Source organism: Dipodomys merriami, unplaced genomic scaffold (assembly GCF_024711535.1).
Source record: "Dipodomys merriami isolate MVZ:Mamm:240054 unplaced genomic scaffold, mDipMer1.0.p SCAF_686, whole genome shotgun sequence".
Lineage (NCBI taxonomy): Eukaryota > Metazoa > Chordata > Mammalia > Rodentia > Heteromyidae > Dipodomys > Dipodomys merriami.
In genome coordinates this window covers 528,139-549,210 of record NW_027206275.1, presented here as the reverse complement: position 1 = coordinate 549,210, position 21,072 = coordinate 528,139, and the positions used below count along the sequence as shown (strand labels likewise).

Here is a 21,072-nt window from a genome sequence, read left to right as displayed (position 1 = left end):
ATGGCATACATCATTCCAGGCTCTTCTTGCTTTGATTGTCTCTGCTGATAAATCTGAGGTGATTCTAATTAGTTTCCCTTTATACGTGATTGATCTTTTCTCCTTGACAGCTTTAAGGATCTTTTCCTTGGTCTGAATTGATCCTGTGCAGATTACAACATGATGGTGGGATGTCCTGTTTTGGTCTGGTCTATTTGGAGTTCTAAAAGCTTCTTGTGTCTGAATAGGCCTATCTTTTTGCATGTTTGGGAAGTTCTCTGCTAAGGTCCTATTAAACAAATTTCCTAGACCATTAACTTCTGTCTCTAGGTGCTCCTCTACAACTATTATCCTCAGATCAGGCCTTCTGATGGTGTCTTCAAAATGTTGAATAGATCTACCATATTTCTTGGATTTGTCTTGGATGGTTGAATGTTTTTTCTCTATAATATCTAGGCTGTCTTCAATAACTGGGATTCGATCTTCTGCATGGTCTAACCTACTATCAAGACTTTCTACTTTGTTTTTCATTTCTTTTCCTTCTAATTGTTTGGCTTTGTTGGGGCTTTGTTTTAGATCTTGTATGAACTTCTTTTCTTCCTTAATTTGTGCTCAGTGTTTATTCTCAAGTCACTTAGTTGGTTGGTTATGGTTTCCCTGGACTCCCATTCCTGGAAGGTGATTTCTGAGGATTGCAGTTCAAAGCCAGTCCTGGCAGGAGCATCTGTGAGACTCTTATCTCCAATTAACCACCAGAAAACCTGAAAGTTGTGCTGTGGCTCAAGTGGTAAAGTGCACACCTTGAGCTAAAGAACTCAGGGATCGTGCCCATGCCTAGAGCTCAGGGATCATGCCCAGGCCCAGAGATCAAGCCACACGACCAACAAAAAGAAAAAAGAAGGAATGGGTTAAATGTTAAATAAATCTGAACTTATTTTAGGTTCTATGAATTCAGGAAATGTTACAATAATGGAAATACATTTTATTTCATAATACCAGGATTTGAGATCAAATGGGTATTATGATTCCTGTTATAGAACAAGATAGATTCAGAGTTAAGAGTGAAAAAATCTGTAGGGTTTAGGAAAACCTGCAATTTATTTCAAGAATTACAAGTCAATTTCAGTTAGGATGACACAAAATGAGGGATTTTCATAAATTATATAATTGGGATACCATTAGGGTCAAGCTTATGGTTAGGATTACAGCCATGATTAAGGTTAGAGTAAAGGAGAAAAAAATGAGGCTCAAATTGAAGGTAAATTTTAGAATAAGCCTGGTAAGAGTTAGAATGAATGTGAACTAGAGTATTGCTATATTAGAATCTACTTACAATCAGGCTTATGGTTATTCTCAATGTTCCAGTTAAGGTTAAGTTTAGGGTTAGAAAATGACTAAGGTATTGGGAAAAATTGTAACCTATGTAAGGCTTACTATGTTTGGAATCAAGTTACTTGAATCGATGAGTGAAAATTAGTTTACTTGTGTTAGTATTGACATATAATTTATATTAAGATTAGGGTCAGTATTTTGTTCTGATTATGATTAGTGTTATGAATAAGAATATTTTTAGTATGAAATTGAGTTTTCACTAAAAAGTGGAAGCAAAAAATGTGAGATTGAATAGTAACTAGAGCATTATCATTATATTTATTTCTCAGTGATCATTCTTGTAATGATCAATGAGAGTTTTCCAGCCAGGTTTCAGTTGAGAGTTAGCGTTAAGTAATGGACTAGATGATGAGTAAATCTGAAACTGTTTTAGGGTACAGGGGTTCATGAAAAGGTAAGATCAAGGGAAACTACCATATTTTTCCTGATGTGAGAATTTGAGGACACATAATGGTTCATGTTAGGGAACAATATAACTTCAGATGTAGAGTCAGGAAATTTGTGGGAATTAGGGCAAATTGAAATTCATTTCCATAGTGCAAACTGGAGCATTCACTAGAATGAATAAAAACTAGAATATTTTTTTAAACATTAGAATTGGACTATCATTAGGGTGAAAGTTAGGTTTCCGTTCTAGATGGGCTTAATGTTAGCATTAGGGAAATGGAAAATTTAGGGTCTAATTGAAAGTAAATTTTTGAAAAACAAGTCAAGTTACAATTAGGATGAATGTGAAATAGGAAACTGTTCATAATAGAACGATTAGGGTATGATTAGTGTGAGGGTTAGCCTGAATGTTCCAGTTAGGGTTCGGGTTAGAAAAATGGCAGGATATTTAAGTAAAACTAAAAACTATTTTGAGAAAGATGAGTTGAATCAAAGATAGGATAAATAAAAACTAATATATTTGTGTGGCTTTTAGAATTCAAAGGCAATTGGTTCTAGGGTTGTGGTTACTTTTCTAATTTATGAACTAATGAATTAAAGGCACAATTCTTTCATTCTTACAAACCAAGACAGTCACAATTTGGGGAACAAACTCAAATTTCTACATGAAAATGTGTCTTAAAATATTTTCAAACATAAATAATAGTGAACAAGGTGTCATTTATTAAAATTAGGTAAGTTGATGATACAGCTTTCAAAAATATACAAGCACATGGGACAGAAACTCAGACATCTTATCAGAAAAACAGATATTCTACTTGCTCTAGTTGGGAAATTGTGTGTGTGTGTGTGTGTGTGTGTGTGTGTGTGTGTGTGTGTGTGTGTGTGCGCGCGCACGTGTGTGCGCGTGTTTGTGTGTGCATGCGTGCATGTGCGAGTGTGCTTGCACCCACCACAGGTCTTAAACTCAGGCCTGGGTTCTGTCATCATCTTATTCAGTGCAAGGATGGCACTAAACCACTTAGCCACAAGTCTTCTTCTGGCTTTTTAGCAGTTAATTTGAGATACATATCACATGGATTTTCCTGTCTGGACTTAATCTTATGATCCCCAGCAATCCTTGGATTAGTGTTACTGTGGGTGTTACCACAAAGTGACAGTTCATTAATCTGGGAACAATATAGAAGTACTTGTGCAAGATACAAAGTAACCAGTTCATTAATTTGGGAGAAACACAGGATCACATTAGATTGCCTTCAAACACATTGTTTCTGATGAGTTTATCTGAACCCCAAGACATAACCAAAACATATTAGCCACAATGTATGAAGTAGCACATATTTATGGCACAGGATATGTACAATGAATTAAATCCTGAATCAAAAGTCTTTGTTGGTTTTGCTATTTAAAAACAAATCAGAAATAGATGGTCATTGAGATGAAGTCTAGACTGGAGGCCTGTAGTGAGCAGCAGAGCATCTGCATAGTGAGCACAAGGCACTGAGTCCAACCCCCAGGACCATAAAGAAGAGGTAGAAGAAAGTGAAAGTGTAGGAGAAAGAGGAAAGGAAAGGAGGAGAAAGGTGTAAGAGAGGAGGAAAGGCATAGCAGGAGGAAGAAGAGGAGGGGACAGGGAGAAAGTTGAAGGGAAAAGGGATGTAAGAGGGAAACAGGACCCTGGGGAAAAGAAGCAGGAGAGGAGACAGAAGGAGAAAGATAAATGTAATATAACAACAAGAATTGTTGGAAAAAATTTTGCATAAGTGATCTGCATGTGCATTGCAGGATTATTTTTAATCAGTGAGAAAGCTAGCACGGTGACAATATGGGTGATACCTGTTGTTCGGTCATTTTATTTTCTTTCTTCAGTGAGGAGTTCAGAAGAAATCCTGTTTGGTGTTTGACAGATATATTCAGGATTTCTTTTTCATGAATTAAACATGGGAAGGAACTATATGCAACCTCCCTTAATTAAAAAAAGAATAGAAGCTATATTTATTAGTATTACTGTGCATGAGGAAATCGTGGAGATTTTTGGTTAATTCAAAGGGCTCCATGCAAAAATATACGACAAGAGGGAATTAAAACTGTTTTTAAAGTATAATACATTATCATTGATGAGAAGTTTTAGTGGATGTTTTTCTTTTTCTTTTTCTTTTTGCCTGTTGTTCAGTGCAGCAGCAAGGCTGTACCCTGGAGCCCTTTCGAAGTCACCACATGAACCTCAATTTCTGTAGTCCCTGTGGGTGTGGGTGCCTCCTCAGGTCACCCGTTGAGAAGTGGGTTCCCCTTCCTTCTGGTGGATGTACAGTGAGGGGATGTGTGTGCATGCTCCCCAGCATTGCCAGATGAGCCCCGCCCATCCTTCCCACCTCCCTTCCCAGTCTCAGTTGCTCCATTTCACTCAGGATCTGGCAGCCATGGGGCTGGAGTTGAATCCACTGCTGCCTTCTCCTCCTCCAGCGGTGCTGGTACTGGTCTGCAGTGGTCTTAGGTGAGAGTGCCATCCCAGGGTGACTCCGTTCTGAGGTCACTGCCTGCCCTCATGGGTGTGGGGTGGGGGGACACCATGTTTGTACACTGTACAGTCCACGGGAGAAGGAAGGCTGGGCGGGCAGTCCACCCCTTTGAGGCCAGGCAGCCCAGCTGTGGTTCACCTTATCAGTCATTTATTTATTTATTTATTTATTTATTTATTTATTTATTTATTTATTTATTTATTTATTTATTTATTGTGAAAACACCATACAGAGGGGTTACAATTACAAGGGCAATGAGTACATTTCTTTTTTTTTTTTGGGGGGGGGGTCCGGTTGTGAGGCCTGAACTCTGGGCCTGGGCGCTGTCCCTCAGCACTTCAGCTCAAGGCTAGCGCTCTACCACTTGAGCCACAGTGCCACTTCCAGCTTTTTGCTTATGTGGTGCTGAGGAATCGAACCCAGGGCCTCATGCATGCAAGGCAAGCACTCTACCACTGGGCCACCTTCCCAGCCCCAATGAGTACATTTCTTATCAAGCCCTTTCCCATCCTCCTCCCCCCACCACCAAAATTGTAAAGTTCATTTTTCGACATAACGACTTGTACATCTCCTTGTTGCAATGAGTCCACCTGTATCCCTATTTAAACTATTTGTTTTTGCCCTTCCCCTCCACAAATTATACCAACAGCAAATACAGAGAGAGCAGGGGGTATTCAAATGCTTTTCTTTCACTCGATTATTTCTAACATATTTATAAGATGATTTCTTTGTTGCTTTGTATGTCCCTCCTCCACGGTATAACCCCTGCTCTCACCTCATCAGTCTTTAAGGTGGTCTGGAGACTGGAGTTGTGTGCTGACCCCTCTGCCAGAAGGCTTGTGACAGCTGCCCAGCTCAGCACCCTGGAGCCCCTTTAGCATCCCCACAGACTTCCATTTTCTGGTCCCTGTGAACTCGGGTATGGGCTCATCCCTGCATATGCCCATCAGTGCCAGAGGAGTCTGGACTTTCAATGCACCAGCTGCAGCACCAGGGGCCTGAAGTCCTTTGGCTTTGCTGTGTAGCCTCCTCTGTCCTTTTGGTCTGCATGGGCCCAGATCTGGGTGACATTCTGGGGATGCTCCGTTTGGAGGCTCACTCCCTACCCTTGTTGTGCTCCAAAGCAGGGAAATGGGTCTGGCCTTGGCAGTGTAGTCCACACAGATGGAAGGCAGGACTTGGGGTCTGCCTTGCCTTCCCTCCTGGCTTTGGCCCCTGAGGCTGGTTTGCTTGATCTGGTCACTGATGGAGCCTTGTTGGCCGCAGCCCACCACAACAAGTGCTGCACCTGCTGCAGCAGCAATGTGATGTCCTGGGCCCCCTCAGGGTCACCACAGGGACCTCTGATGGGTCTACATGCGCTGGGTGTGGGTGTCATCCCAGGACTCCCATTAGGAAGTGCCACTCCCCTTTGTGGTACTGGAAGCAAGAGGTGCCACATATAATTTCTACGTTCTAACATTTTCCTTCACTGAGATAAACAGAACTGGGAGATTTAAATAACTTTTATAAAAACCAAATATTTAACCTATATCACTTCAACCTGTTAAACTATTGTAATATTTTTTATCTAGTAGTAATTCTTTTTTTTTTTGCCGGTCATGGGGCCTGAACTCTGGGTCTGGGCGCTGTCCCTCAGCTCTTCAGCTCAAGTCTAGCGCTCTACCACTGGAGCCACAGCGCCACTTCCGGCTTTTTCTGTTTATGTGGTGCTGAGGAATCGAACCCAAGTCCTCATGCTTGCAAGGCATGCACTCTACCGCTGAACCACTTTCCCAGCCCTCTAGTAGTAATTCTTTCTGTAATTACTTATTTTACTTTTGAATGTAACTAATAAATATTTTGTGTGTGTTTTACTATTCTAGTATAACTTCGTTTGCACTACTTACATACAATTTTTTTTCAAATACTGATATTTAATCATGTGTTTTGGATAAGAGTTTTGTTGTACTTTTATTTCAGTTTGCCATTATGGCCTTATAAATACAAACAATAAAATCCATTTTTGTTAGTATCAAGTTCAATGATTTTGGACTATAGACTCAAGGATATAGCATTATATATCATACAGTAATATGTATCACTTTGTTTAAAACTGCTCCATAAAATAAGTAGTAATTCAGGTGGCAGCCACTTCATCTGGCATGCTGATCCCTCTGGTGAAGTAGGATCCTAGTGGCAGTCTGTCCAAATCGGGCCCTTGTGGGCACCTCGCCTGGGACTGTGGGAGAAGATCAGGGTACACCTCCTGTTGGGCTAGGGCAGCAACCCAGTAGCTTCTGTGTGAATGACACAGTGCCACTGACTCACATCTAGCACCTGCCTGCCCCGTGGGCCTGGGCTCTGAGGATCAGCCCCTGGGAGCACACACACACCGTGGGGCAGAGACCGCCCACCTAGGAAGGAGTGCAGACTGAATAGAAGCCACTCTGTGGGCCAGCTTGTACAGTATTTATCCTTCATGAAGCAGGGGACAATTCTGCTCCACTGTGGGGAGAAGAAAAGAAAGACAGGCCCAGGAGGGGTGATGCCAACTTTTGTATTCAGGCTGGCAAGGAAACTTTCCTCCACGCACTCTCCAGCAGGCTCAGGAAGCCCTTCCATGCTCCTGGTCGATGGAGTAGTAGCCAGGAAACTCACGTCTGATACTCCTGGCTGCTCTTTTGGGTTTGTTTGTTAATTTATTCAGAGAGCCTCTCCCTCAGACAGCAAAGTTATATTCTGGGTTTTGTAAAACGTTCTGCATCTGAGCATTCTCAGTGTTTGGTTTTTGTGTTGTTTCTTGTAAATGGGTTGTAAAATTTGTGTTTTAGGTTTTGAGGTGCAGGAAGAGGAGCCAGAATATGAACACAGTTTCCTATAAGCCTTTCATCTAAAACTGAAAACAGATTCTCTCTAAAACTGCATTTCAGGAAATAAATTTGAGAGGGGAAAAGGCTCTTTTATCATGAGATCAAAATGTGCTTTTTTTAAAATATTATTTTATTTTATTTGAGAACATACTGTACAGAGGGGCTACAATTACATGGGCAGGATAATGCATACATTTCTTACCAAGCATTGCAGCCTCCTCCTTTGTTTACCCTTCACCTCCCTTCCCAGCCTCCCCCCTCCCCCCACCCAATTATACCCCCCTCCCCCCTCCCCACCGACTTTGTAAAGCTGAAAATGTGCTATTTTTATATGCATGTTTTATACGTTCAAAATACAATTAAGTAATTCACTATCTAGGAACAATTTTTCAGATCTAAGATATAAGTGTTGTGGGAGCTAGAGGCAGGGTTATTGTGAGCTTTATCCAAAGGGAGGGAAGGAAGTTAAAATCCATAGATGACTTTGTAGAATCAAAATGGTAACACAAAATAAGAATCACAAAAAACCCTCTGTGCTATTCGAGGTCTTTTATTCTTCCATAATAATTTTTGGATTGCTTCTTCTATTTCATTTAAGAGTGAGATTGGGATATTGATAGGTATCACATTGAATTTGGATATAGCTTTTGGCAGTATTGCCATTTTCATGATGTTAATCCTCCCAATTCATGAGCATGGGAGGTTTCCCACTTCCTTAGTTCTGCTTTCTTTTTCTTTTTAAGGTTTTTAAAGTTTCCATCACAGAGGTCCTTCACCTCTTAAGTTAACTCCTAGGTATTTTATTTTTTTGTGCGGCTATTAAAAAGGGGTTGCTTTCCTAATTTCAGCCACACTCTTATTGTTATTGGAATACAGGAAAGTCATTGGTTTCCGAGGGTTAATTTTATACTCTGCTAGTTTGCCAAAATTTCTGATCAGCTCAAGTAACTTGGGAGTGGAGTCATGGAGTTCTTTAAATACAAGATCATGTCATCTGCAAAGAGGGAGAGTTTTACTTCATCTTTCTCTATTTGGATCACCTTTCAGTTTGCATCTTGTCTTACTGCCCCAGCTAGCATTCTAATACTAAGTTGAAGAGGAGTGGAGAGAGTAGACATTTTTAATCTCACTCCTGTATTTATAAGAAATGGCTGTAACTTTTCACCATTAAGTATAATACTGGTTGTAGGTTTGTCAATCCTTAACAGAAAGAACAGTACTGGAACAATATCAATTCCAAATTTCAAACTCTACTAAAAAGCCATAGTAAAAGAACAGCTTGGTACTGACACAAGAATGGACCTGAGGACCAGTGGAATAAGACTGAAGACTCAGAAATGAATCCACTGACATATAGCCACTTACTCTTTCACAAGGGAGCTAAAAAAACAGAATGGAAGACAGACAGCCTTTTGAGTAAATGGTGTGGGAAAAATTGGTTAAACACCTGTAGAAAACTAAAGCTAGATTCTGTATATGTCACCCTGCATGAGAATCAACTCTGAATGGATCAAAGACCTCAAAATAAAAGAAGACACCAAGAAAACATTACATGAAGGAATAGGAATAAATCTAGGGTTTTTTTTTTTTTTTTTTAGCACAGACAGAAATTTTCTTAATAGAGAGCCAGAAACAAAAGAAATCAAAGGAAGTTTGGACAAATGGGATTGCATGAAACATCAGATCTTCTGCAAGGCAAAGGTCATAGCTAGCAAGATCAATAGAAAGCTCACATACTGGGAGAAGATCTTCTCGACACAAGGTCTTATATCTAAAATATACTTAGGACTCAAAAAAAAATCCCCCAACAATAAATCTTAAAACAAACAGCTGCTCAATAACTAAGTGGGCTAAAGACTTAAAGAGAGACTTCTCTGAAGAGGAAATAAAAATGGCCATTAGACACATAAAGAAATGCTCAACTTTTCTGGCCATAAAAGAAATGCAAATCAAGACAACATTGAGATTGCACCTCACTCTAGTTAGAATGGCAATAATCAAGAAATGTAATAACAACAGATGTTGGAGGGGATGTGGTTAAAAGGGAACCCTACTGCATTGTTGGTGGGATTGTAAACTTGTTTAACCACTTTGGAAAGCAGTATGGAAGTTGTTCAAAAGAATCCGTGTAGAGCTCCCCTATGATCCAGCAATCTCACTTTAGGGCATTTACCCAAATGATCACAAACAAGGTCATACCAAAGCTGCCAGCGCAACCATGTTTATTGCAGAATTAGTCACCATAGCTATGATATGGAATCAACTCTGATGCTCCTCAGTAGATGAATGGATCAAGAAAATGTGATATATGTCTATATCTATGTATATAGATATAGACATACACACACAATGGAATTCTATGCCTCCATTAGAAAGAATGCCATTACCCCATTTGTTAGGAAATGGAAAGACTTGGTAAAAATTAAATTAAGTGAAGTAAGCCAGGCCCAAAGAAACATAGGTCCATGGTTTCCCTTGTTTGCAAGGACTAGTACATGTCTAGGACAAGCAGAGAAGATCAAAGGCTATGTACATATGACCATATAAAATGATGTTAAGCGAAATGTACCCCAAGTCAGAGACATAGTGGTTTTTTCTTTCTTGCTTTTGTTTTTAATATAATGTACTATGTGATTCTTTTGTAGGTACATCCCCCCCATGGTATAATCCCTGTTTTCACTGTATTTGATCAAGTGTTCTGCATTTTGTATATACATTTTTGTAATTTGGGGAGTGGAAGGGATATAGCAGAATGCTTAAATGGGGATGCAGGTTGACCTATTGTGATGATGAGATGTAGAGGACACTGTGTCAAAAATGAATTTACAGTGTCGGGCAGGGGTCAAGGAGGGGAGGTGGGGAGGGAAGGGCTAGGGGAAAAACAAAGGAGGAGGTAACAATGCTTGATAGGAAATGAACTCATTACCCTACTCATGTAACTGTAAACCCTCTGTGCAGTAATTTTACAATAAAAAATATATAAAAATCTCTGCCTGGTGTAGATTTCCAATGCTGCCCTCGGCATTGCATTTTTGCCTTTTTTGGCTGTGGTTAGGTCTGCCTGTCCAGTGGATCAGTAGTCTTCAAGGCATCTTGGTCCTGAAGTGGACTTGGATTATCCATTGGTTGTTGGAACCAGGCCAAGGACAGGACAAAACCACTTCCAGGGCCTGGCTTCTTCATTCCCCATGCAACTAGGATTGCAAGCAGTATTTCTCTGAATTTGTCCCCAGAAAAATCACTGAACCAAAAGGCAAAGTCACCAAACACCTCCCCTCCTCCCCCCATCCCTCCTTTCTCCCTCCTTGGGAAAATACAAAATAATTTTGCAGGTTTTAGAAAACACACAAATTGCCCACCACCTCCCCTGGTAAACTAGGTTTTAAGTCACTAAGTCATGTAAACAGATAATGCCCCATTCATTATTCTGGACAACATCTTCAGGTTGTTGGATGCTTTAATTTGTTGTTGTTGTTGGTGGTGGTAGGGGGGCCTGAACTCTGGGTCTGGGTGCTGATCCTGATATGTTCAGCTCAAGGCTAGTGCTCTATCACTTGAGCCATAGTGCCATTTCCACTTTTTTCTGCTTGTGTGGTGCTGAGGAATTGAACCCAGGACCTCATGCATGCAAGACAAACACTCTACCACTGAGTCTCCTTCCCAGGCCTAATGCTTTAATTCTTTAAAATTTCTTCTTGTCAGTTATGAGGTTTGAACTCAGGACCTGGGTGTCAACATATCCCTACTTTCTTCAGATCAAGGAGAGCCCTGACCGCTTGAGCCACAGTGCCACTTCCTGTTTCTAGACAAGCATCTCTCAGACTTTCCTGCCAGGGTTTGCTTTAAGCAGCGAATTTTTAAATTATATTTCTTCTACGTGTTTATTGGAACATTACAGTTTTTCTGAAATTTAAAGTTTTCTATAAACCTTTGTATTCAAGTAATCCAACAGCATTAAATATTACATTTAGAAGCTATCCTATAGCACATCAATTTTGACATTATTATGGTAAGATGAAAATCTTATTCTTTGTAGAAAAATCCCATTAAAGTCTAAATGGGAAATATGCTAATTTCAGCAATCTTGAATCTCCTTCCTCTTTTTTTTTTCTCTCCAGTATCTTTTCTTGTTTTGGAACAAGTGTCATGGACTGTCCAACAATTTAAAAGGAAGCTTAGTCCATTAATTTTATAGAAAAGGAATGCAGCCTGCCTGCATGTGAAGGCAACTTTGAGTGTAATGTTAATCTGATAATTCACATCATTGAATTTTCAAAGTTGTTTTGATAAATTTTTGTTAAACCATTCGTTAAAGAGGTTCCAAATAGCAATAATAAAAACCAATGTTTTGCTTTCTAAGATGGTTTTAAAAGCTAGTAATTCAACAAACACATTCTATCCTTCCACGATTCCATGGTGAAGAATTTCTCTTTTATAATTGCCCTTACCACTGACTCCCTCCCTTCAATCTTGCAGCTTTATTCAGTTTTATTGTTACAGCTTTCATTTTGGTACTAGCATCCGTAATCTCCTTGTAGTATTTGACAATGAGATTTCATTTGTTGTTAGAGAGCTCAATTTATATTTATTTATATTTCCAAAGGCAGCCTCTTGAGCATATCATAGAGCATAAAGTCTTGAATATCATTAACGTGATCTTATACAACTATTCCATAAATTAATATAAGTACCACATAAATGTGCATTTTCATGTAATTTTTAAAATGCAAAGTAGTTACATATATATGTCAAAAATAATTCAGACCACTAGTAGAAGAGACTAAGCTAAACCTTTTGCATCTTCATCAATATTCTTTGTAAAATTTTCTTTCACCTTAGAGCCTTCTTTTCCTAGCAAGAAGTTATAAGTGATGTCCTTGGATTTTAGTGACCTCTGAGTAACCTCTTTTCTTTCCACCACCAGTTAGTCCCTCATGTTAAATACCTGAGGAATAACTTGGCCCAATGTGCTTGCAAGAGGAGTACCCAAGTCGACTGTCTGTGCCCAATCTACCCTTTGTTTGGGAATGGGGTATCAGAGAGAGGGGTGTCAGGGATCAGGTAGCTGGAACCATGGTGTTATGAATTATGGGTAGCAGAAAAGAGTAGTAGAGACTAGGATACCAGGGAAAGGGTAACTGTGACTGTAATTGCTGAGTTGCAGTGTCAGGAAATTGGGTAGCAGCAACAGCTTTGCAGGGGTTGGGGTAGCTAATACAGGCATCCAGAACTGTTTAGCAGGGACAAGGAAGCATAGACAAAGTGAAAGAGCAAAAGTTGTGAGGGATTGTGGGGCACAATCAGGGTAAAAAGGTCATGAGTGTGCAAACTGGGTAGCCAGTACTATGGTAGAAGCAATTTTCATGGTGGACTGATGTGGTGCAGAGCTCTGGGTTTGCCTCTCCAGTTTTGGCTGTTAGATCTTTAGGGAAACTACCTCTAGCAGCTATTATCAGCTTGTTGTGTTCAGGCACGTGCCATCTATAAATGTCTACTCCAAGTAGATTGCATTCTTTGACACCAGTTATAGGATTTTTGCTCTAAGCATCCTGAGAGACCACACTCCACAATGCTGCAGAACAGGCTCCACATAGTGAGCTGCAATCACCTCATACAACTCTTACTGCTCCTCTCCAATGTCAATTATGATAGCAAGGGATCTGAGATGTGCTCAGCAGCAGTGCTCTGGGAAGCTACCAATTCTTACTCTGGCATTCTGGGAGCTCCCTAGCAATGGGAAAGAGCACTTGCTGTGGCTCTTCCAACTTCTCTCTGTGGCTCTGGACAGCCAGACTCTTGTACCTCAGGTGGGTTACTTTGATGTCCAGGTGGCCTCAAACTTGCTCTATCTTCTCTCTCTAGGTGCTCTTCAGCTTCAGCTTCAGCTGCCTCTCCTTTTCCCTCCAGGTAGCTCACTTCATCCCCACATCCTTTGAATTCTGCTTCATATCACACCAAGGCCTTCCACTTTCTCATTTACCTCTGTAGCTGTGAATCTGGCACAACAAGCTATATGTAACTTCTGTATCTGTTTATCAAGATTTGAGCTGGAATCCAAGGTGGTACTAGCTCACTGAGAACATGGGAAGCATCTTAAATACTCCCATGCCATTCACTGCTCATTGAGAAAGATGCAATTGTGTTGTGGTCAGTCTCTCCTTCTCCATTTCTGGCTCAGCAGAATAAAGTGAAGTCACAATGGAGCTACCAGACAGCTGCTATGTCAGAAAGTGACCCAACGAAAGATAATTTTGCGAGGGGATACTTATCAAATGTTGTAGGATGAATGCACATATTTATAGGACACTACTAAGGGCTTTCATCTGACTAGTTATGTTATGTCCAAAATGGCAGACCAATCTTAGGCTCTCGCCTAGATCTTCCTGTTTTGAAGGCCCTGAAGACTCCTACATACAACTCAGACTTAATGACATGGGTAAATAAAACAGTAGGTGAGAGCCGGGCGCTGGAGGCTCACGCCTATAATCCTAGCTACTCAGGAGGCTGAGATCTGAGGATCGCGGTTCAAAGCCAGCCTGGGCAGGAGAGACCATGAGACTCCTATCTCCAATAAATCACCGGAAAACTGGAAGTGGCGCTGTAGCTCAAGTGGTAGAGCGCTCTCCTTGAGCTGAAGAGCTGAGGAAGAGAACCCAGGCCCAGAGTTCAAGCCCCACTACCGACAAAAAAACAAAAACAAAAACAAAAACAGTAGGTGAGTATGGATTAGTATTCTGAAGGTATGCTAAGGTGTTGTCTTGTCATGACTACCATGAAATCAATGTCCTTTCTCTGACCTTCACCATAGTTCTTTATTTGGCAAAATTGGCAAGTTTCTTAGTGTGCCACTTTCTCCTGTTAGTTCAGTGCACAGGTTAAAACTGAAGAATTATAAAAATTAGGGCTGAGTCCATTTTACAATTTGCTAATTTGCTAACTGCTGATTCTGCTTCTGTAAACTTGCTTACACTGGCACTGACCCTTCCCTTCCCAAAAATGAGTTAACAAGTTTCAGGGACCAGATGTCGGCCCCAGGACAAGGTCAGTGGTCGTAGATAAAGAACAGACAGTACGTGTTCCTCAGTTCCCATTTAGAAATTCCCCAGACAGGACCTTGAGATAACAACCACCTGGCAAGACCACAAGCTAAGCCAAATGTCAACCAATCATAGGCCTGTAACCATGTAAACCCCCCTTAAACCAACCATGGGCCAGTCATTTTACAAAGAGTGTTACAAAATTTCCCGCATGGCAAAGTGATTGTTGGCGTATATGATGACCTTTAAATGAACCAATCATGGGATGCTTTGTGTTATGCGTTAATCTTGTGGTTTTTGCCTTTAAAAAAGGGCTTGTAACCACTTCTCGGGGCTCCCTGTCTGCTCGGGACAGAGAGTCCGTTTGTGCAAACGTCAAATAAACTCCTCTTGCTTATTGCATCTCCCGGCCTGGAGTCTGAGTTTCTGGGGCGCCCTCCCTTTGACGAAAGTATCCCAGGAGTCTGGGGTCTTTCAAAAACATTAAGCATGCCAAACCATGGGTTTCCATTGTCCTAGTAGAAGTTTTGCATTCTAGGATCTTCCTTCTAGGTAAGTCTATTCTTGGGCCCTCATATGCATATGCTCACAGAAGTGAATGTCTCACAAACCATGGAACATAGTTGGCCAATGATGATTAGCTCACACAGAGACTCAAGAAGTTTGGGTCTGTAGCCTTTCTGAGAGGCCTTGGACTAGGTACTGTGGGCAACATTGACAGTAATTCCTCAGAGCAATACCACTGGCAGCAAGTGAGCCCTGACTACTACTTAGCCCTTACTAGTTCTCCCTCGGGTATGAACACATGAACAAACCCAGTTTAGCTTATTGCACAGTGTCCTCATCAATGAAATCATTTTGAGCCTAGGAGAAACTCTCCATTTGAAAAGCAGTACACATAAGAAGCAGATGATGGCCCACACTCAAATGCTTCAGGAGAACAGAGTGTAAGGGTGTCTACACAGTTGGGAAATAGGATTCTAAGGGGTGGGAAGGGATGATTTTAGATAGCAAACTTAGAAGTAATTATACAAATTCCTAACCCAACTTTCTTCTGCCCCTCAGATTCAATTCAGGAAGTGGTGGAATGTTTATAATCACAAAATGGAGTTTTTAATCCCAGGCCCAAACTTTAGGTGTTCTTGTTACGTCTTCACACCTGCCACTGATGTAAACAGTCAGAAGGGCAAAGGGGAAGGGAGCCCCTGCACAGGAATATAAATGGAGCTTACAAGCCACTGCAATCTCTGACTTTCTATGTTGAAGGTAAGATAAAAGGCAGTTTGAGTTTCTAAGAACTCAGTTTCTAGGCTACATGGCTCCTTCAGAACTTCTTTCCCTCCTCCTGTGTTTTGAGAGCAACAGTTAGTACAGTACTTCTGTCTCTTAGGGGCAATCTTTCTCTTCACACAATGCTTAAAGTAGACAATAGGTGGAAGCTGCCATTAAATAAAAAAAAGTATGAAATCAGGCTGGGAAGATGGCTCAGTGGTAGAGCGCTTGCCTTGCATGCATGAGGCCCTGGGTTCAATTACTCAGCACCACATAAGCAAAAAGAAAAAAGCCGGAAGTGGCGCTGTGGCTCAAGTGGTAGAGTACGAGCCTTGAGTTGAAGAGCTGAGGGACAGCGCCCAGGCCCAGAGTTCAGGCCCCAGGACCGGACGGCACCCCTCCCCAAAAAAGTATGAAATAGCACACAGTGAGTGCTTCCCCTGAATTCCTGGACCTAACAATCTCTCATTTCTGCAAGGCAAGCACTCTACCACTGAGCCACCTTCCCAGCCCCCAATTTCTCATTTCTGAAGAAAAAATGATTATGGGTGAGTACTAACAGCCTCCATTGCATGGTGAGCTTAGAACACTTTTCCCAAGGCAGGTTCTGTCCAGGTATTAGGATGGCTGAGATCTACTGGATCAATGAACTTACAGACAATGCAAGACAGAAAAGTCTAAGAGACTGAGTCTCAAACGAAGAAACTGGACCAAGGAGAGAAAACTTATCATTGCTGGAAATGGAGAAATTCAGAGAATGTTTCTCTGAATACAGACAGGGTAAAATTATAACAAAGTTCTAAGTTGTGGCTCATTAGTAGAAACTATCAAGTCAAACCTCATTAAAACTAAAAATAAAACTTATAAAAATAAAAAAACTATTTGGATTTCAGTACTAACATCTATTTTAAGATGTGTGTGTGTGTGTGTGTGTGTGTGTGTGTGTGTGTGTGTGTGTGTGTGTGGAGTCTGAGATTATGTATGGGACAGCATTGGTTCTTAAAAATCACAATATTGACGCTGTCCTTTAGGTTTCCAATTGAAGTCTGGTGGTGTTCTAGCTCTACCAGTTGAAACACATAATTCTCAATTTCTTCTGATTAACTGCAGACAAACATGTAATGGATATGTCAAGCTGGGTTGGTTTCAGTTGTACTCTGTCGATATTATGTTCACAATGAACTATACCTCTGTGGACAGGGACAGGAGGGAAAATCAGAGACAGAGAGCAAAGGAAGGGATGAGATTGTCAAACCAGAAATGAACTCATTACCTAATTTACAAAATTAAAAATCTTGGTTGATGATTCTCTCCTCCAGTTTTTGTAGGTGCCCTTAAGGCCCATCGATGGAGATTTTGAAGGTTAACTTATATGATAATTAATATAGAGCCAGAATCTTTTAAGAAATTTTATGAAAAGCATTTCATTCTTAGTACTGGTTTCTCTTTGAGTGGTGATTCTATATGTTGTTGGCAGAGCTAATTTTTTTCCTTCTTGTCTTTAGTACTTGTCAAGTGTTGAAATCCTTCTTAAAGCTTTGCAACAGAGGTCTGCTATATCTTGGCACCCTGCCCCTAACTAAAATGGTAATCAACGTTTGAAATTAATGTACTTGATATGAGTATTATTTATTTATTTAATTTGTTTTTGGTGGTGAACTCTGGGCCTGGTCACTGTCCTTCAGCCCTTCAGCTCAAGACTAGTGCTCTACCACTTGAGCCTCAGTACCTCTTCTAGCTTTTCTGCTTAGGTGGTGCTGCCGAATCAAACCCAGGGTCTCGTGCATTCAAGATAAGCTGTCTACCACCGATCCACCTTTTCAGCCCTTAGGAGTGGTATTTTTGTGCACGGATCTATCAAGCAAATCTATTTACCAAATGTGTTCATTTGCCACTATACATATTCAAAATTATGAATTATCTGATATTTTAATGAATAAAACTGTTATCATTGTTACCAGAAATTGTTTGTCTCCTCATGCTGTAAACATGGAGGAGGCATTTTAAACTAAAGCTACAAAATAAATTTTAAGATCTTGGTGTTAACAAATGTGTCCAGGTGTTGTTACATTAAACAGAGAATTCAAAATGGTTTTTCTTCATGAATACAGAGATCAAAGTTCTTATAATACTTTTTTCAAAATGCAAATTAAAGGGAAAATCAGTCAGGAGGTAAAATTTATATTGAATGTAAATTTTTAAAGAGGAAAAGAAGATCCTAGATGGCAGACTAAAGACAAAGCAACATCAGAGTCCTATATGCTCAATACTAAATAAGAAGCTTTAATTAAAAAATTCAGCTGGAATGTGAGCATCAGGCAAAGGCAAGCAATCAGAGCCTACCACCAACAAAGAAACACCATAATGTATATCTCAGATAAAGGAAACAAGTTCAGACCAGGGCTCAACATCCTTATCCTTGATTTCAATGATACACATACACCCCCCTACACACACACAGAAACACTCACTCACACACACACACACACACACACACACACACACACACACACACACACACTCACACAAGAATCAGCTCAACCTACTCACATCCATTCAACATGAATCAAAGATCTTCCTGTAATATTTGAAACTTTAAAAGTTTCAAGTCTTGTAAATAATTGATAACAGATGCATAAGCAATTATTTTCTGAATAGCATCTGCTATGAAAATGAGAGTTCATGATTGTTATAACTACTTAAACATCTCTGAATCTCAAAAGAATTAAACTAGAGACAATCCGAATTTGGGGACTATATTTCTACCAGCTCTTCTGCAAAGGCTTAATAAGAAGTTATGAAATCTAAACTAAAATACCAAATCAATACAATTAATAATTGTGTAAGTGAAGTGAAAGACACTGATCAGAGACCTATGCTGTCTCCAGTTCTCAGCCAGCTGCACACTGTGGCACCTTTGATTCTGCTGGGCCTGGCCCACAGTTGTATCCCCAGAGCAGTGATCCTGCTGGGGTTGGGGCTGGGAGATTTGTGGAGAGGAGGGGTGGCCACGGGGGAGGCCAAGCTGGGATTGGGGGTGGTGGTGGTAGGGAGAGGGTGGGAGGCCCTGGCAGAGGCTGATGAAGGGAGGAAGGAGGCAGTAGCCCAGTGGCTCAGGAAGCAGCAACTGCAAAGGCAGCTGGGTTCTGGGGAGTGTCTGTGAGGTGCAGAGTTTGGCCCCTGAGGTCTGGTGGCTGGGTGAGGAGAGGAAGGAGTCTCAAATCCCACCTAAACAGACAATGAGAAATGAGACAACCAGTGGCTGAAGAATTACAAGAAGAAAGGCAGGGACTTGGGACTTGTAGGTAAACTCTGGGGGCGGGGAGGACAGCAGTGTTGGACAAGTGGTAGTCATGCCTCTCTGGAGGCTGTGGGCTTGGCCTCACTCTTGCCTTGAAGCAGGCACCGTATAATTCTGCCTGGAATCTTTAATAGCAGCTTAGTTTAACCTTAAAGTCTAATTTATTTGCTTTGCTTTTTTTTTTTTTTTTGCTTAAAGTAATAGAAGAATTGGTGGGACAATCTGAAAGGATCTCTGGCTTCTTATTTTCTCATCACCCTGAGCTACAACCTCTGTGCTACCAGCTTAGATGATGGGACTTTGAAATTCTGGAAAGCAGATGCACATCATAAGGCCCCATGGCTTTGGGATTTCTCACATTCTTTTTAAAATGTAATTGTTACTAAGGTGTGTACAGTGATTTCACAATTCATGTAATGTGTACACTTGTCTTGTAGACAATGCCATCCTTTCCTGAGCTTTTTCCCAGTTTCTGGTTTTTTTTTTGTTGTTGATTGTTTTTGTTTTTGTTCCTGACCTTCAGCTTGAACTCAGGATTGGGTGTTGCCCCTGAGTTTTTTGTAATCAAGGCTACTTTACCTCTGGAGCCCCAGCTCCTTTTATGGCTTTTTGGTTGTTAATTGGAGAGAAGAGTCTCAGAGATTTTCTCACTCCATCTGGCTTTGAACTGAGATCATCAGCTTCCTGAGTAGCTAGTATTCTAGGCCTGAGTCCCCAGTGTCCAGCTACTAAAGTGTTGGTTTCATGCTTCCCTGTTTGTGTTACAACTTTCCTTAACTCTTGGCACTAATACTACATATTGCTTGGCTCAAATCTGAATCGGTGGAACATGCTGTATTTTGAGGAAGGCAGGAATAGGAAACTGTAGGCCATAGGGACATATAAGCTAAACAAATCATTGGGAACATGGCATAAAGACAAATAAGTTTATTGCCAGTTGACTGTGTCATGTCTTTACTGTTAATTCTGCATGGCCTGTGGATGATGTTATACATATCCAAATGGTCATTGGCAGAAATAAGGTTTCTCATCCTGTTCTATAAACAAAACAAAAACCAACCAAAAAATACTACCTATGAGTCCAGCAATTTCCTCTAATTAGAGATCAGTATGCCCTAGTTTATGAAAAAATATCCATTATTCAAGTGCTGCTACTTTTTCTAACCACAAATATAATGAAATATGTAGTTGTCTGTAGAATTGTGTATGAACGCCATCATTTTAATTCACAAAAAATTCAGACATTTAAATGTTTATTTATCTATTTTTTGTCAGATGTGGGGCTTGAACTCAGTGCCTGGGCACTGTCTGTGAGACTCTGTGCTCAACATAGTTAGCACTCTACCAATTGAGCCACAGAGACACTTCTGACTTCTGAGTTGTTAATTGGAGGTAAGAGTCTTATGGGTTTTTTTCTTCCTGAGCTGACTTAGAACTGTGATCCTCAGATCTCAGCATCCTGAGTAGCTGGGATTACAGGAATGAGCCACTGGCACCTGGCTTCAATAGTCATTTTTAAAATGATGAACTGCTTGGTGTCTCTGGCTCACATATATAATCCTAGCTATAGTTAGGATTACAGGTATGAGAAACAAACACTAGGTGTGTGTTGTTCATGATGGTTTATATTGGCATGTTTTGATATTGTTTGTTTCTTATACTACATTGCTCTTATTTTTATTTTCACCTAGGTGGGGGTGATAGGTACTAGCCAGTGTTGAACCTTCTTTGGTTGAGATGGAGCCATGTGGAAGTTCTTGCCTATGGCATGAAATTGAAATCCTCCAGCTCTCAGCTCCCAATGAACCTGGGATGATAGATGTATTCCATCACGCAGAGCCAGTGGTTGGGGAGCATTGCAGAAAAAACTACACTGGTCTTGAACTGATGTCCCAAATAGCTAGCTTTACAGGCATATGCCTTCAAAACCTTGTTGTATTCAATTTCACTTTGAAGTAGTGTTTGTACATACTTAGAGAGTACAATGATAACACACTACATGTTTAATATATAGAAGTCAATACAATTAGCAGGTTAATCTCCTAAAACATTGAAGCTAATGTATTTTGGTAACCTCCTGACTGTGCTAGTTATTTTAGAATATACCATAAACATGAATACATTGATAATGTGTACTAGAAGATTGAAAGTTTATAGAGATTGAGACAAGTTAGACTATGTGTAGTAAATATATATTTATCCATTGCTGCTCTGAAGTACATTATCATATATTCACTGTGACAATACCATCATATATTCACCATGACAATAATTTTCTTGCAGTGTAGAATTTTCCATTACATAATCTGCCATCTTTTATCTTTTTTACATTC

General features: G+C 40.5%; 1 long non-coding RNA gene across 1 annotated transcript; it reads left to right on the top strand.

Moving 5' to 3' along the window:
• The first annotated feature begins 18,926 nt into the window (after window positions 1-18,926).
• Window positions 18,927-20,637, top strand: LOC138816110 (uncharacterized). Its single transcript, XR_011368561.1, has 3 exons — window positions 18,927-19,126; window positions 20,015-20,131; window positions 20,431-20,637. It is a non-coding gene; the product is annotated as an uncharacterized lncRNA (long non-coding RNA).
• Window positions 20,638-21,072: the final 435 nt, after the last annotated feature.